The sequence below is a fragment of the Rhinolophus sinicus genome, linkage group LG02, assembly GCF_036562045.2.
Source record: "Rhinolophus sinicus isolate RSC01 linkage group LG02, ASM3656204v1, whole genome shotgun sequence".
Classification (NCBI taxonomy): Eukaryota; Metazoa; Chordata; class Mammalia; order Chiroptera; family Rhinolophidae; genus Rhinolophus; species Rhinolophus sinicus.
Genome location: NC_133752.1, coordinates 40001922 through 40016619, shown reverse-complemented (window position 1 = coordinate 40016619; position 14698 = coordinate 40001922). Strand labels below are relative to the sequence as shown.

Sequence of the window (14698 nt, the reverse complement as noted above, 5' to 3'; positions counted from 1 at the left end):
AAGTGCTTATTAGTCCTGAGCCTCCCCCAGTTTTTTTCATTGACGCTGCTGTCCTGCAGAGAGCTTTCCTATACAGAATAACCATAATGTCCTACAGCCTTCACGTTCCCAAACGAGAAACCTGAGAAGGAGCCAGTCTTCCTGTAAGCAACAGATGGTTACTGTTTAAATGAGGGTAAACTCTGGATCTCATCTGTGAAGTGATTTTAGGGTTTTGTGGGGTGGGTGGGTTTGGAGGGTTAGTCAAGGGAACAAGCTAGTTGCTAGATTTAGGAGGAGGAGGAGAAAGAAGTAAACAAACCAAATTTGTCTGTAGCTTTTTCACTCTTTTATACTCTTTAATCACAGTCACATGGCAGGTTGTATTTTTCTGCCTCCTCCTCCACCTCAAATAGAGGGGGGAAGGATGAAGGGAGGGCATGGCAGGCTGTTGAAATTTGTAGTGTTTTGGCATCCAGCAAGTGAATTTTGCTGTGGGGTAAGTCCTGTGGCTTGTTTTCTGCCTTCGTGAATAGAGCCTTTCCAACTTTGCCAAGCCTACAGTTAATGCGGTCAAGGGATTTATTATGAAATGTACTAAATCTTGGCATGGAGCTAATTGCATATAACAAGAAGCGTGCTAGAGGCTTGGACCTGAAAAGTGACACATGCAAAAAGCATTCTCTTTCTGATGCTGCTGAAAGAGGTTTTGTGTAGGGGAATGTCTGCATGTCTGCGCTTATTGCTAATGAGGTAACCCTTCACCCAAAGTATATTTCTGGGTTACTTGTTAAAGTAAATGCAGAGTTAGTTCTCGTTCTCTGTCTTTCTCTCTTTCTCTCACTCATATTTACAAACAATTGGCAATTGAAGAACAAATATTTATTAACTCCAACTTCACTTCTAAAACTCTTACTATGTCATAAAAAACACAGGCATGGCAGTTTAAATTACAGAATTATGACCTAGAATAATTCTTATGTAAAGGTTTAAAAGGCAACATGAGAAATTGTATTAGCTCAGGCTGCCATAACAAAATACCATAGAGTTGATGGCTTAAACAACACACGTTTATTTTCTCATAATTCTGGAGGCTGGAAATCTGAGATCAGGGTGCCACCATGGTGGGTCTGGCAAAAATTCTCTTGCTGGTTTGCACGTGGCTGAGTTTTCACTGTATCCTCACTTGGGGAAGGAGCATGGGGCATGGTGCAGGTGGGGGTGTGGAGGGCAGCAGGGGACAGAGAAGAAGAGGGAGAGGGAGAGAGAAGTTTCTCTGGGGTCTCTTCTAACAGCACTAATCCCATCATAGGGGCCTTCCTTGTGATCTCATCTAAACTTTATTACTTCCCAAAATCTCTATCTCCAAAACATCACACTGAGGGTTAGGGCCTCAACACATGAATATGTTATCTTGGTGGGGGGATGGGAGTGCACAATTCAGTCCATAGCAGAAGTATTTAAAGGGAAAGACAAATAACATATCTTTTTAAGCCCAGTGTATGTCCTTAACACTTTATTCATTTAAAAAAAATTAGTTTAAAAGTAGTAATTTAACAGTAAAAATTGAATATTTAAAAGAATTTTCTCCAAACTTTATTGGGATATTTATCTTTGTATTTCACATAACACCCTGATGTATGCATTGCATATAATTGGTGCTTAATACTTGTTTGGTACATTAAAAACTTAAACACTTTTAGCACTTTCTCATAGTACATATCTCATACACCTTAATTCACTGAAATATACAGAGATAAACCAGTAAAACTTGGTTTAATGGAACAGTAGCATCCTCTCTCGACTATTACGAGAAACATTTTTCTGCATAACAAAAATAAGTAACAAAAGCTGGTTAACAAGGTACATTTAGGTACTAAATGTAAAGCTTTATTTATATCTTCCCAGATTAGTAATGTTTGTGTGCATGTAAAGCTGCCATCCTAAATCATAAAATGAAAATGGGAAGAGAATGGTTGCAGTGGCTTCTCTCACATAGTTAACACTAATTTTTTGGTATTAGTGGTTTTTGAAGTGGCAATAATCCTGAGCTTAAAACAAAACAGTAGTGGCCACAGATTTCAATCCTGGCACAGCAGAAAGGAAATGTTGGAATGAAAGTTTTTGTGGCATTAAAAAAAAAAAAAAAAAAAAAACACTCAAAAACAGAACTGCAAAGAGATCATATCTATAATCTCTACATTTCTATAATCTCTATAAATTGTAAATTCATTAATATCTTAGGGCTTATCACATCAGTTTGAGTTTTTATCAAGTGCTGGATTGGCATTGATCAGGGTGATTTCAAAACCTGATGATTTACAGAGAAGGAATGGTTTGTTTGCTTGTTCATTCAGTCATTCAACATTGATTTACTGAGGTATTCCGGTGTTTGAGGCACCACATCAAGCACTGTGACTGATAGATAGACAAATCAGTGAATTTAACTGGGGTACTTAATTCTATAATTCTATATTTACTTAAGTAATATCCCGTAGAGTCCCTCCTGCATAGTATACAGTACTTTTCTGTGTCTTGTGACGGAAAACACAAACATCATTAAGAATGATGACATATTACAGAATTATACACTTGAAACCTATGAAATTTTACTACTCATTGTCACCCCAATATATTTTAATTAAAAACAAAAGAAAAAGAATGGTCTTTTTCAAAAAAGCTTTGTCTCATCAAGGGAAATACACATAAACACATAATTGCCTTTAGTTATTGACTTTAATCACTTGAGGTTTGGTGCCAGGTCTAAATAGAGGTTAACATTCAAGAGGAACATATGGCTTTCCAGAACATTCACTAAGTCTGGCATGTATTATCCCAGTAGTTTAAGTCCTTGCTACCTAAAGGGCGGTCCGAGAATCAGAAGCAATGTCATCACTTGAGAGAGTTTATTGGAAATGCAGAATCACAGACCTAATGAATCTGAGTCTACATTTTAATAAGAGTTTTACATGATTCATATACGTAGGTGTTGAAATTTAGGAAGCTTTAATACAAGGTTTAACTTGTATTCATAATTATATGACCTGAAATTTTATCTGATCTCATCACTGAGCTGTTTTATCTGCACATGTATTCTTTTAACAAGAATTTATTGAGTACAAAGATTTATTGAATGTGTACTAAGTATTGTACTGGAGCTGAGGACAAAAAAAGGAGAATAATTTTTAGCTATGGTTAGTAGTTTATAAATCTTATAACCTAGTAAAGAAATAATGATATCAGTATGAATGGTAAGGAAACTTCAGAAAAATGATACCTGAACTGGACCTTTAAAGATTTGTAAGGATTTGTTCAGGATGAGAGGGAGATGTATCCCAGATTCTTTTCTCAGATTTCATTTATCTATGAACTTTTGAATAAGTGAATTACTAGAGATAGGTTGTTGAAAGTCTTAAAAATTAGGTAAGCTCCTAAATCAAACTTTGTATATTTGATGTAGTCTGTCAATGGGATAAGTATACTGCTTCTTAAGGAAATGTGATATAATGAGCATTGGAGTCCAGTGCGAGTAATTTTACATTCTTAGCCTCAGTTTCTTCATCTGTAAAGTGGGAGTATCAGTTCTACAAGGTTTTAATGAAGATTACAGGTGCAAAGAATTTAGCACTATGGTGCAAAGAATTTAGCACTATGGAGTCCAGTAAATTGTAACTATTATTAATGATTATAAGAACAGTTTTTTTCTTTACATAATGTTACTAATTTATATTAGAAAAAGGAAAATACAACAATGTGACACATGTTTAAAGTAAAAATACTCCTCTATAATAATAAATAATAAAAAATCTTCCTTTGTAATCTAAGTCATGAAAAGATTAAAAATGAGAAATAATGAATCACAGTATCCCAAAATTGTAAAAGATGTTTCCACCTTTTCAAAGATAAAATTTGCAAACTTAAGATTCTCCTTTGGCTCCAGATTCTGCCCTTTAGTTTTTATAGTCAATCCCGGGACAGGCCCTCTCTGTCTATACTAATGGGCCATTTCAGCCCTTCTTAATGAGGCTTCGCCCCAATGCCTTATAAATATTTGAATAGTAAATTTCTGTGAAGTGGACTCTTCACCATGTTGTGTGTGGGCTTCCCAAGAAGAAATACACGCACTTGTCCTTAGAGAAAATACGACTTCTCTTTCTCTTCTTCTTCTCCTTCTTCTCCTTTTTTTCTTTTTTTTAAATTTGGAAAACATATTTAAGTACCAAACTAACAAAGAGCAGATGAGCCTTTCTCACAAAACGAATTGAATTTGGCTTTCTCTAATTGGCAGAAAAGAAATGTTCTTTATACAGTGCTCAGCCCCTGGGTTCACTCCCTGTTCTGTAGCTGGAGCCTCACAGGACTTCAGGCAAGATGTCTTAGTGCCTTTCCGTTCCTATAAAATGACCATCTGAGAGCCCCCAGTTGAAGGCAAGATGGAAATGGAAGGTATTAAAATGAAGAAAGGAGAGAATGGTGGAGAGAACTGACTGCTGTGTGGCACAGTCAGAAATGGATAACAACAGAAAGTGGGCAGACATACAAAATTTGAGTCCCACAGTGAAATCTGCTACTCAAGGTAAACAGCCCTTTGTTGTTGCCTTTGGCAGTTCTTGAGAACCTTGTCGTGTTAATGTAGTTATTGAAATTGAATTTGGAAATTGTAATGTTGCTCTCATATTTCACTTAAAAACAGTGCTAACTCCCACCTTGAAAGGGATCACATATATCTCATAAGCAGGGCACAGCTAATATTTTAGTAACCCCACAAGAAGGATAGTGAAACGAAATACTGTAAAAGCACAACCGACCTGCATTTTCTTTTCCCACCTTACTTGCAGTGAGATTCATAATGTAAAAATAACCCAAACTACCAAGTTCTCTTTATAAATGCCCAAATGGTACTCATTGTGTGTCAGAGATCACCCTGGGTCTCTGTGACCTTGGCAACATTTCAGGGGTTACATTTTCACATGGATCACTGTTCTTGAACAGTTTCTCCAATGTATTGGCACAGATCAGCTTTTCTTAAAACAGTCAGCATTTATACCTCTTTCTCCCACCTATTTTTCCTCACTAAACATAGCCATTACAGCCTTTATAAAAGAAAGAGATAAGAGATGTATAGAGAGAGTGGGAGAGAGCAAGAAGAGGAAGAAGAATAGAGAGAGAAAAAGAGAAAGAAAGGAGCCCTTATTACTGTCTATGAAGAAATTTCCATACAGGCTCAGAGCTGGGTTGTGATACCTGATCTTAATTCACATTTGTCCCTTTTTGTATTTTAAAGGAATGAATGGTTCTTTAAGGATTTCTTTTAGAGAATAGTTTATATTGCTTATTGCCCCAATAGAAGTTTAAACTATATTTGTAAAACAGGACACATATTTTTCCTTCACATATCTTTTGATCATTTTTCTAATAGGGAAAATTTATTGATTATTGACATTTGGTTATTTTGGAATTATTTGAAGGAAGTAAACTTGTATTTCTTTAAACTTGATAGTCTTAGGCACTGAATAATGAGAGAGGCTGCTAGTTCTTTTTTGTTCTTTCACATTTTAGCATAATTCTTTAAATGCTATATAGAGTCCTTTGATCATGATTGGATTTTAAAAATTATATTAAATCCATGATGAAACTACTAATGTCTCCCTCTTGGTTCACTGAGGATTAGGCAGAACAGTTATTCTGGAAGTACCATGATACAGAAGAATAATAGTAGAAAAGAAAATAGTTAATATCAACGTCTTAAGTTCTTTAGTGTAACTTCTCATTGGAGAGACTTGGTAGTTTCAGGTCCAACTTTTAATGTAAACAAGTATCACAAAATTCTTTTTTTTCCTCTTGGTTTTACAGTTGTATAGCTGGTCCAAAGTTGAAAATGTTTTTGTTCTTGAAAGAAAAATATCCCTCATTGCTTAGATTAATGGTGCTTTAAGACATGTTTATTCAAAGGTGGCAGCTAAGAGGAGAATAGGCTAAATGCTCTACATTAGAGATCATTGTATCATATACAACAGATGCAGCCAGTGGACTGTTTATAGAGCTGCCTTCAATTTTTCTTTGATTTATTATCTATGAAAAATTGAAATGTGTTGTCTTTATTTTTCTTCTTTCAACAAAAATAGGGAGATTATAGAGAAAAAAAATCTGTTAATTCCAGACAGCAATTCCTGAATAAGGCTTAGTCAGCAGTATTTCATCATTGACGTTAAATTATATATTCAGATCCTTTCATGAGTTGTTCCACCAGGCAGTTGGATCAAGAAAAATTATCTTGATTTGCTGTTAGAGACAGCTTGCAGGTATATGATATAATCCATTGGTAAAATTTGAGTCTATTGCACTTAAGAGTCATCATGAAAATACATGCTGGTGTTAATAAAGTGTGTGTGATATTTGTCTTTTTTGAAGTGTATCAAAAAATGTGCTGTATATGGCACTTAATTTTTAAATAAAACAATCAGAATTTTTCCTAAACTGCTGTTTCTTTTGTGTTCAGTTACTGGAAATCATCATATGAGCACTCTAAGAAAGGCAAATATGATTTCACTGTATGCTTTATTTAATGCTAAAATGTGACACAAACATGTTAATCATAAAAGGAAAGGAAGTTAACCTGTGTCTGTTTGTGGGGTTCCTCAAGAGAGCTGCTTGTTGGCATTTGAGTTGAATTCTATTGATGACATACATATATTTTCACATGTTTTTTGTGACCACTGTCACGAGTATTTCTTTCTAGGTGTAACTAGCGATCTTTTAACAAGGATAGTCGTAAAGACTTTCTACGTGTACACATTTATTTATTTACTTATTTTTATTTTTTTGGCATTCAGTATTATATTAATTTCAGGTGTACAGCATAGTGGTTAGACATAAATTTACAAAGTGATCTGCCTCACTAGTATCCACCTGGCACTATATATAGTTTATACAATATCACTTACCACATTCCCTATGCTTTACTTTACATCCCCATGATTGTTTTGTAACTATGAATTCCTATTTCTTAATCCCTTCACTTTTTCACTTTGTCCTCCAACCCCCACTCCCATCTAGTACCCCAAAAAATCAGTACCCATCTGACATCATGCATGTTATTACAATATTATTGACTATATTCCTTATGCTACACCTTACATCCCCATGACTAACCAATTTATGTAACAACCAGTTTGAACTTCTTAATCCCTTCTTCTTTTTCACCCACCCCCAACCTCCCGTCCATCTGGCAACCATCAAAATGTTCTCTATTTATAAGTTTGTTTTTTGTTTGTTTATTTTGTTCTTTATATTCCACTTATAAGTGAAATCATATGACATTTGTCTTTCTCTGTCTGACTCAGTGATAGAGTTGCTGAGTAGAGTAATCTTGGTTGTAGGGTCTTGCTTTTCATTACATTGAATATTTCGTGCCAATCCCTTCTGGCCAGCAAAGTTTCTGTTGAGAAATCAGCTGGTATCTTATGGGAGCTCCCTTGTAGGGAAGTAACTGCTTTTCTTTCGCTGCTTTTAAGATTCTGTTAGTTTTTTAACATTTGGTATTTTAATTATGATGTGTCTTGGTATTGGTCTCTTTGGGTTCAGCTTGTTTGGGACTTTCTGCATTCCTGGGCTTATATGTCTATTTCCTTTGCTGGGTTAAAGAAGTTTCTATCTTTATTTCTTCAAATAGGTTTTCAGTTCCTTATGCACTCGGTTCTCCTTTTGGTACTCCTATAAAGCAAATTTTGGTATGTTTGGTATTGTCCCAGAAGTCCCTTAAACTTTCCTTGTGTTATTGAATTTCTTTTTTCTTTTGGGTATTCTGATTGGTTGTTTTCTGTTACCTTATGCATATCTTCTAAACCACTGATTTGATTCTCTGCTTCATCTAATCTACTGTTTCCCTGTAATATAGTCTTTATTTCAGTTATTGTATTATTTATTTCTGACTGGTTCTTTTTTATGTTTTCTATCTCGATTTTTATGCTTCCTATTTCTTGGTTGAAGTTCTCCCTGAGGTCAATGAGCATCCTTATAACCAATGTTTGGAATTCTGCATCTGGTAAATTGCTTGTCTGCATTTTATTTAGCTTTGTTATATTTTTTTATTTGGGATTTATTTCTTTGTCTCCACAGTTTGGTTGCCTCCCTGTTCTTGTTTCTATGTATTAGGTAGGGCTGCCATGTCTCCTGGTCTTAGCAGAGTGGCCTTATGTAGTAGGTGTGTTATGGGGCTCAGTGGTACAGTCGTCCTGGTCACCTGAGCATACACTGCAGGTGTGTCCCTTGTGTGGGTTGTATGTGCCCTCCTGTTATTGTTGAGCCTTGGTTGCTGTTTGCACGTCAATAGGAGGGATTGACCCTCGGGTCAATGCTTGTAAGGACTGGCTGTGACTACAGTGGAGGAATTGTAGTACAGGGGCTGGCCCTACAGAGCAGGAACCACCTCAGCAGGGCTCTGGTGCCTGCCCAATCCTCCCCTGGGATGTGTCATGCTTGGAGGCCAATGGGTGATGTTCTATCTCGCTTTGAAGTTGGCCACTGGGTGTGCCACTCAGGGCCACCTGACAGGGGACCCGCTGCAGGTCAAGTTTAGCCACAGCCCATGCCCCACCTGGGGCCACCCAAGAAGTGCCACAAAGCAATCTGAAGATGGCTGCCACTGGTGCCATGCTTGGAATTGCCTCCTGAGGCCAACCCACAAACCAAGGCTGGCTGATACTAGTTCTGGGCTTAGGGCTACTCAGCCAGATGTATGGGACATGCTCAAGCCAGATGCTGCTTGTCTGGGTTCCATGAACCTTTGAGACAGTCCCTAGGAATGTCTGCAGTATGAGCTAAAGCAGTGGTTTGTATGAAAAAGCTACTGAAAGCACCTTGGGTGTGCCTAAAAGTTGGGTGGGGCAGGGTCTCAGAATCACCAGGGCATGGTGAACGAATGGTGTTAGTCAGCTTGATACTCAGATATGGTGGCTGGCTACCTGTGTCTGCATGCAGGGAGGGGGAGGGCTCAAGAAAAAAACGATGGCTTTAGCCAGCTCCTCTGTCTGGGAGAAAGCTGCCCCTCCAGCCCTCAACCAGACAACTCAGTTGCCCCTGCTACCATATGTCCCTGTCACCTCTCCAGCTGCTGCCCCAGTGCTGGAGCTCAAAGTGAGTGAGTCTGTCATTGGGTAAGTCCATGTGCCGTCCTTTTAAGAGGAGCGCCTGGGACTCCAACTGTCTTCCTTCTCACTCAGGCACAATCTCCGCTGGTTTTCATAGCCAGAAATTATGGGGACTTCTCTTCGTGTCACTCAGACCCTAGGCTGGGGAGCCTAGTGTGGCACTGGGACCCCTTGCTTCTTCATGGGGACCTCTACAGCTGAGATATACCTTCTGATTATTAATGGTCACAGGCAGGTGTGAGACCAACCCATTCCACATTTCTTCCCCTCCTACCAGTCTCGAGGTGGCTTCTTCTGTATGTCCTTAGTTATAAGGCTTTGGTTCAGCAAGATTTCAGGTGATTCTCACTGACGGTTGTTTTGTAGTTTAGTTGTAATTTTGATGTGGTTGTGAGAGAAGGTAAGTACAGCGTTTACTTTGCCATCTTGACCGGAACCTCTGTAGACATTTATTTTTTATTTAATGATTTAGTGTTGATAAAAAGCTCTTTGGAGATTCATATATATATCTTCAAGTAATACTAACTCAAATGAGAAAAATGGATAATATCTTTAGAGAGTTGAAAAAAATATCCTCTTGGTTTGTTGATGTTTTCAGTTTAAAATTAGTGATATATATGGCTGTGCTTGTATGAATAGCCCATGAGTACTATATTTTTGACAGTTAAATCTAGGCTTGATAGTCAAAACATCTGTTCCAGTACATAAACAGAAAAGATTGGGAATAAGGTTTTTAAATTGACATTTGGTAGTCAGTTTTATTTGATTGCTCTTCTGATACTCGGAGCTTGCTTTATCTAAATATGAAAGTACTAAATTAGCTCTAATTTGAGCATGATCTTTTTTCCCGTCAATTTATTATGAATATCATTTCTATAATATTTAGGAACTTAAGCTCAAAATTAAAAAAAAATTATACAGCTCTCTCAGGTGTATTTGCAAATATAATATACCCATGAACTGATTCTGCAATTTAAATGAGAATGTAAACATTTTGAAAAAGCTAACTATGTAGTTATAATACATTTTTTTTTGCATATTTTAGGTTACATTAATTAAGTTTCTAGAGTTTTGCTGGTCTTATTTTATTCATTTGTCCCAGTAAGTAAAATTATAGCTATAAGCAAATGCTTGCCAAAAATGGTTGGCTCTTAGAATATTAGAATACGTTACAAAATGATCAAGTGTCAAAACTAAGACCCTATTGTATGGAGAGTATTGGACCAATGAATTAACGTAAACTATATCCTGAATCAAAATAAGTGAAATGAAGAGATGGTACTGATTTGAAAGATTGGGTATCCCTTACATATTTATGGTTTTATATAGTAGGCGATATTTATGAAAGTGTGATTTATTGATGCCTTGGCTTGCTCATCAATTTGAAAGGGTTGTAGGGAAACCTGAGATATTTTACCTGATAGGATTTCCCTGCTTAAGTATCAGCCACTCAGAATGGGTTTGAGGCCTCAACCTTATTTTCCTAAAGCTTTCTGATAAGAGCTGCTTATGGAGAGTGGGATTTAGCCTCCCATCTGAAACGACGTGATACGGCTTTTGCCCCAGCTCTTCCTGCTTATGTAGGAGGACCTTGAGTGGACTCCAAAACTTCATGTGCACCCAATGCAAATAAGTGATAGTAATGTTTATTCCTGCATGACTCATGGAGATTCAGAGTCATTGTAGATGATGTGATATGTTTCAAGGCATTTGGGAGTTTTGGCTGGTAAGGCATTATTCTTATGTCTTTTAATCACCCAGAAAACTATAGCATTTGTACCTGCCAACTACCTTTTTCGGCATCCTCCACCCTCAATGTGTTTGTTGTATTTTAGTAAAACAAAAAAAAAATTGAAAGAAGGTAAAAGTCATCTATAAACTTGTATATTTCTTTCCAGTCTTTTGTCTATACATTTTAAATAAGAATTAAAAGCAATAATGTATAAATTCTTTTGCATGTTACTTTTTACATGTAACATCATAAGTGTATTTTTTTCAAAATTTTTTTAAACGTTATTTTTGATGGATATATAATACGTTCAGCCAAGGAAACATACTGTGGCTTACTTAACTCTTCTATACTTAGATGTTTTGATTGTTCTAGTTCTTGATGTTATAGATAACTGCTGTAAGAAACCTCTTAATCTGTATAATCTGTTCTGATTTTGGCACATAATGTTAATATTGGTTCTTAACCTTGGAATTACTGAATTAAGGGGTAAGAGTACTTCAATGCTCTTAATAATTACTAAGAAATTATTTTCTGGAAGATTTTAAATGTAGTTTAAGTTTGCCCCTGGGCTAGGTAGGCATTGGCTTTTCATTCTTTAAACACTCATTTTCCAAGGTCTTGTTCTTTCAAAAAACGTTCCCGGACTTCTCCCAACACATTTAGCAAGGACCTCTCATTTTTCCCAAGTGAATATGGACTCCTCTCCCCCAAATTTATTAATTTAATTTGAAAATTTAATATATTATCCTAAGATAATAGCAATTACAGTTGTATTCGTTTCCTGAAGCTGCTGCAGTAAAGGAGCACATGTTAGTGGCTTAAAACAACAGAAATTGATTCTTTTATAATTCTTGAGGCCAGAAATCTGAAAACAGTTTCACTAAGGCTAAATCAAGGTGTCAGCAGGCCCATGCTCCCTCTGGAGGCTCTGGGGGAAAATCCATTCCTTGTCTCTTCCAGCTTCTGGAGGCTGATGACGTCCCATGACTTGTAGCCACATTGCTCCAATCTCTGCCTCCATGGTCACATTACTTCCTCCTTTTCTCTGTGTGTGAAATCTCCCTCATCTCCTCTCTTAAACAGACACTTGTGATGGTGTTTAGCGTCCACCTGGATAATCTAGGATAATGTCCCTATCGCAAGATCCTCAATCACATGTACAAAGTTCTGATCATTTAAGGTAACATTCACAGGTTCCAGGTAATAGGACCTGATGTCTTTGGGTGCCACCATTCAACTCTGTACAATAATTTATTACTAATATTAGTAAGATACTTTGAATAATAAGTTGGATTTTTCTTTACATCTTATGTATTATTTAGAGAAAAATAATTGATACTACTGGGACATTATACAGTTGAATATGAAGTGTGAATATGAGTATAAAGATGTGTTATCTCTAACTAAGTAGTATTCTCTTACTAGTATTGTATGACCTGCTATTAAAGGTGGTATATTTATATTTATTGAGATGTAACAAAAGAAGGGTTGATATTTTATAATTGGTATTCAACAAACTTTTCATTAGAAACGTGAAATTTCCTAATTCAAGTTAATGAAAAAATTACTGAGAAAATTAATAATTGTCACTGACAAAGTTAAGCAAAATATTAAAATTTGTTTTTGAAATGGGAATGTTTCTACTGGAGTTAAATTGGGCATAAATTGCTTTGATGTCAACTAAGTTTCCTTATTCATCCACACACGTGCAGTTATAGTTTCAGGTATATATTTCTGACAATCTCTCCCAGGCTCAGAGGTTGCTATTCAAATTGCTACTGTACAGTTCCAGAAAAATAGCAAGTTGTCATTTCTACACCCCAAATATGACAGAGGAGCTCAGGGAAAGTGGGAGAAAAGGCAAGGGTTAGAAATAACCTGCCAGTTCTAATCTTCAGAACCTTTGCATAAACAAGATTGGAATGAAAACAGTGTCGCTTTTTTTTTTTTTTTTTTTTTAAGTTTGGAAACCTGTAACTTATCCAATCATAACATTCCATACTGAGTGCATGTACACTTTCAGAAAGACACCACATTGTAATGCACTAGTAGGTCCCCAAATCTGCTTCAGTACTGGCTTTGTGTATAACTTGAACTTCAGACATCAATTGGCTAGATGGTATATTTTTATATTGCATCCAGTAAAATGGAAAGACAAATAGCCAGCAAAATATAGTTAGCATAGCAGTAGTAACTTTTAGGAACATTTTACATGTTAATCAGAATGTTAGGTTCTGTATTTATAATTCAAAATATTAAAGGTATTTAAGTTTTCATGTGTAGACATAAATATGTAGATACTTTCAGTGCTTAGGATCAGCTAAATACAAAGGAAGTATGTTGAAAACGGCAGAGTTCTGAGAAAAAGAAAAATAAACAAATTAAACAATGAAAGAAGCCCATAGCCTAAACGTATTTTGTTCAAGAATGCAAATGGCTATAGCATCATTTGAGGCCGTAGATGGGACAGTAAAGAAGCTGTCTGTATGTATTTGCATGGAATATCAAGAATATCAAGAATATCAAGTAATAAGTTATTTGATTGCTTCCTAAAGGCATGGAAACAATTTTGCTATATTGTTATGGCAAATGTTGGAACTCAAATAGCTTAAAAAATAGAGTATGCTTCTAGATTTATTCAAAATATGCTCCTGGTCCACATCTCTGGAATCTGAAAGACAATTTGCCAAAAAACAAAGCAAAACAAAATAAAACAACACAACCCCAGAATAATTAAAATAATCCTTAAAAAGTTGTCTGAAGAGTGTCAAACCTCCATGATCCTGTCCTGTGCACATCCAAATGAAAAGTAGAAGGAGATCTTGTAACATTCATGGGCTGAGAGCCTGGAACCCCTTGGACAGAGGCCGGTTAGGATACTTGGTTGTCAGCACCTGTATGGACTGGGTAGGGAGCCTCCCCTGAAACTCACAAGAGTATTCTCTTCCTCTTGGATACACGGGGCATAGAAAAGGTCCAGTGTTTTTCATATTGAGTGTTGTGACCCATTGATGGGGTTATGAATCAAATGAGTTTCAAATAACAGTTAAATAGATTAAAGTAAGAAAATATCAGAGTGTTTCACATGTAAGGATAAGCATGGTTTTGCGAATTTTTTGTTTATATTATGTAACGTAATGTACAAATCCTCTATTAACCTATTTTGAGATCACTCTCATTAGTAGGACCAGGAGCATATTTTGGGAGTGCTCCCAAGTGCTGAACACTCCTGGACCTTTGTGTTAGATCTTGGGAGGGGTAGAGACATTCTCTGGCAGTTTGGTATTGGTGGTAAATGGGGTGGGAGCAGATGCAGAATGAGCCGCAGTGATAAACTGTATGTAACATGACTGGGAGATTCCCCCCCCCCCCTCTATTCTTGATTCACGACCCTGAAATTGTGGACACAGTTAACTCTAAAAGTTGTCTGTACTCCAGGAAATAGAATCTAAAACAGCAATGATACCCATCAAATTGGACAAAACAAACAACCCCCCAACATCTGATATCCCCAACATTGGCCTAAATGTGGGAAAAGAGGAATAATTTCCCATCATTGGAAAGCAATTTCACAAATATTGGTGAAGTGGAAGACGTGTCTGTGTATCCTCTGACCCAGCACTTCCATGGCTGTGTGTCTGCCCTGGAGGAAGGAACTCTCTTGCATGTGCACACAAACACTTGTGCTATAGTATTCATTGCACCATTCATACACGATACATCAAGATTTAGACTTACGTATGACTATACATGATATAGACAGAGATATCTGATCTTGGCTATACTCTGCCTTATTTCAAAACTGGAATGGTTAAGAATGTACCCAAAATGCTTTGAT

General features: G+C 36.6%; 1 protein-coding gene across 3 annotated transcripts in view; it reads left to right on the top strand.

Moving 5' to 3' along the window:
• BMPR1B (bone morphogenetic protein receptor type 1B) overlaps window positions 1-14698 on the top strand; it is a 368302-nt gene that overhangs the window by 113371 nt on the left and 240233 nt on the right. Inside the window, exon 1 of one of the 3 annotated variants that reach the window (XM_074323315.1) lies at window positions 63-143. The exons of the other annotated variants lie outside the window; for them this stretch is intronic. The gene's annotated coding sequence lies outside the window, so the exon portion shown is untranslated. Of the gene's footprint in view, window positions 1-62; window positions 144-14698 lie in introns of those variants that run through there. 3 annotated transcript variants of the gene reach the window in all.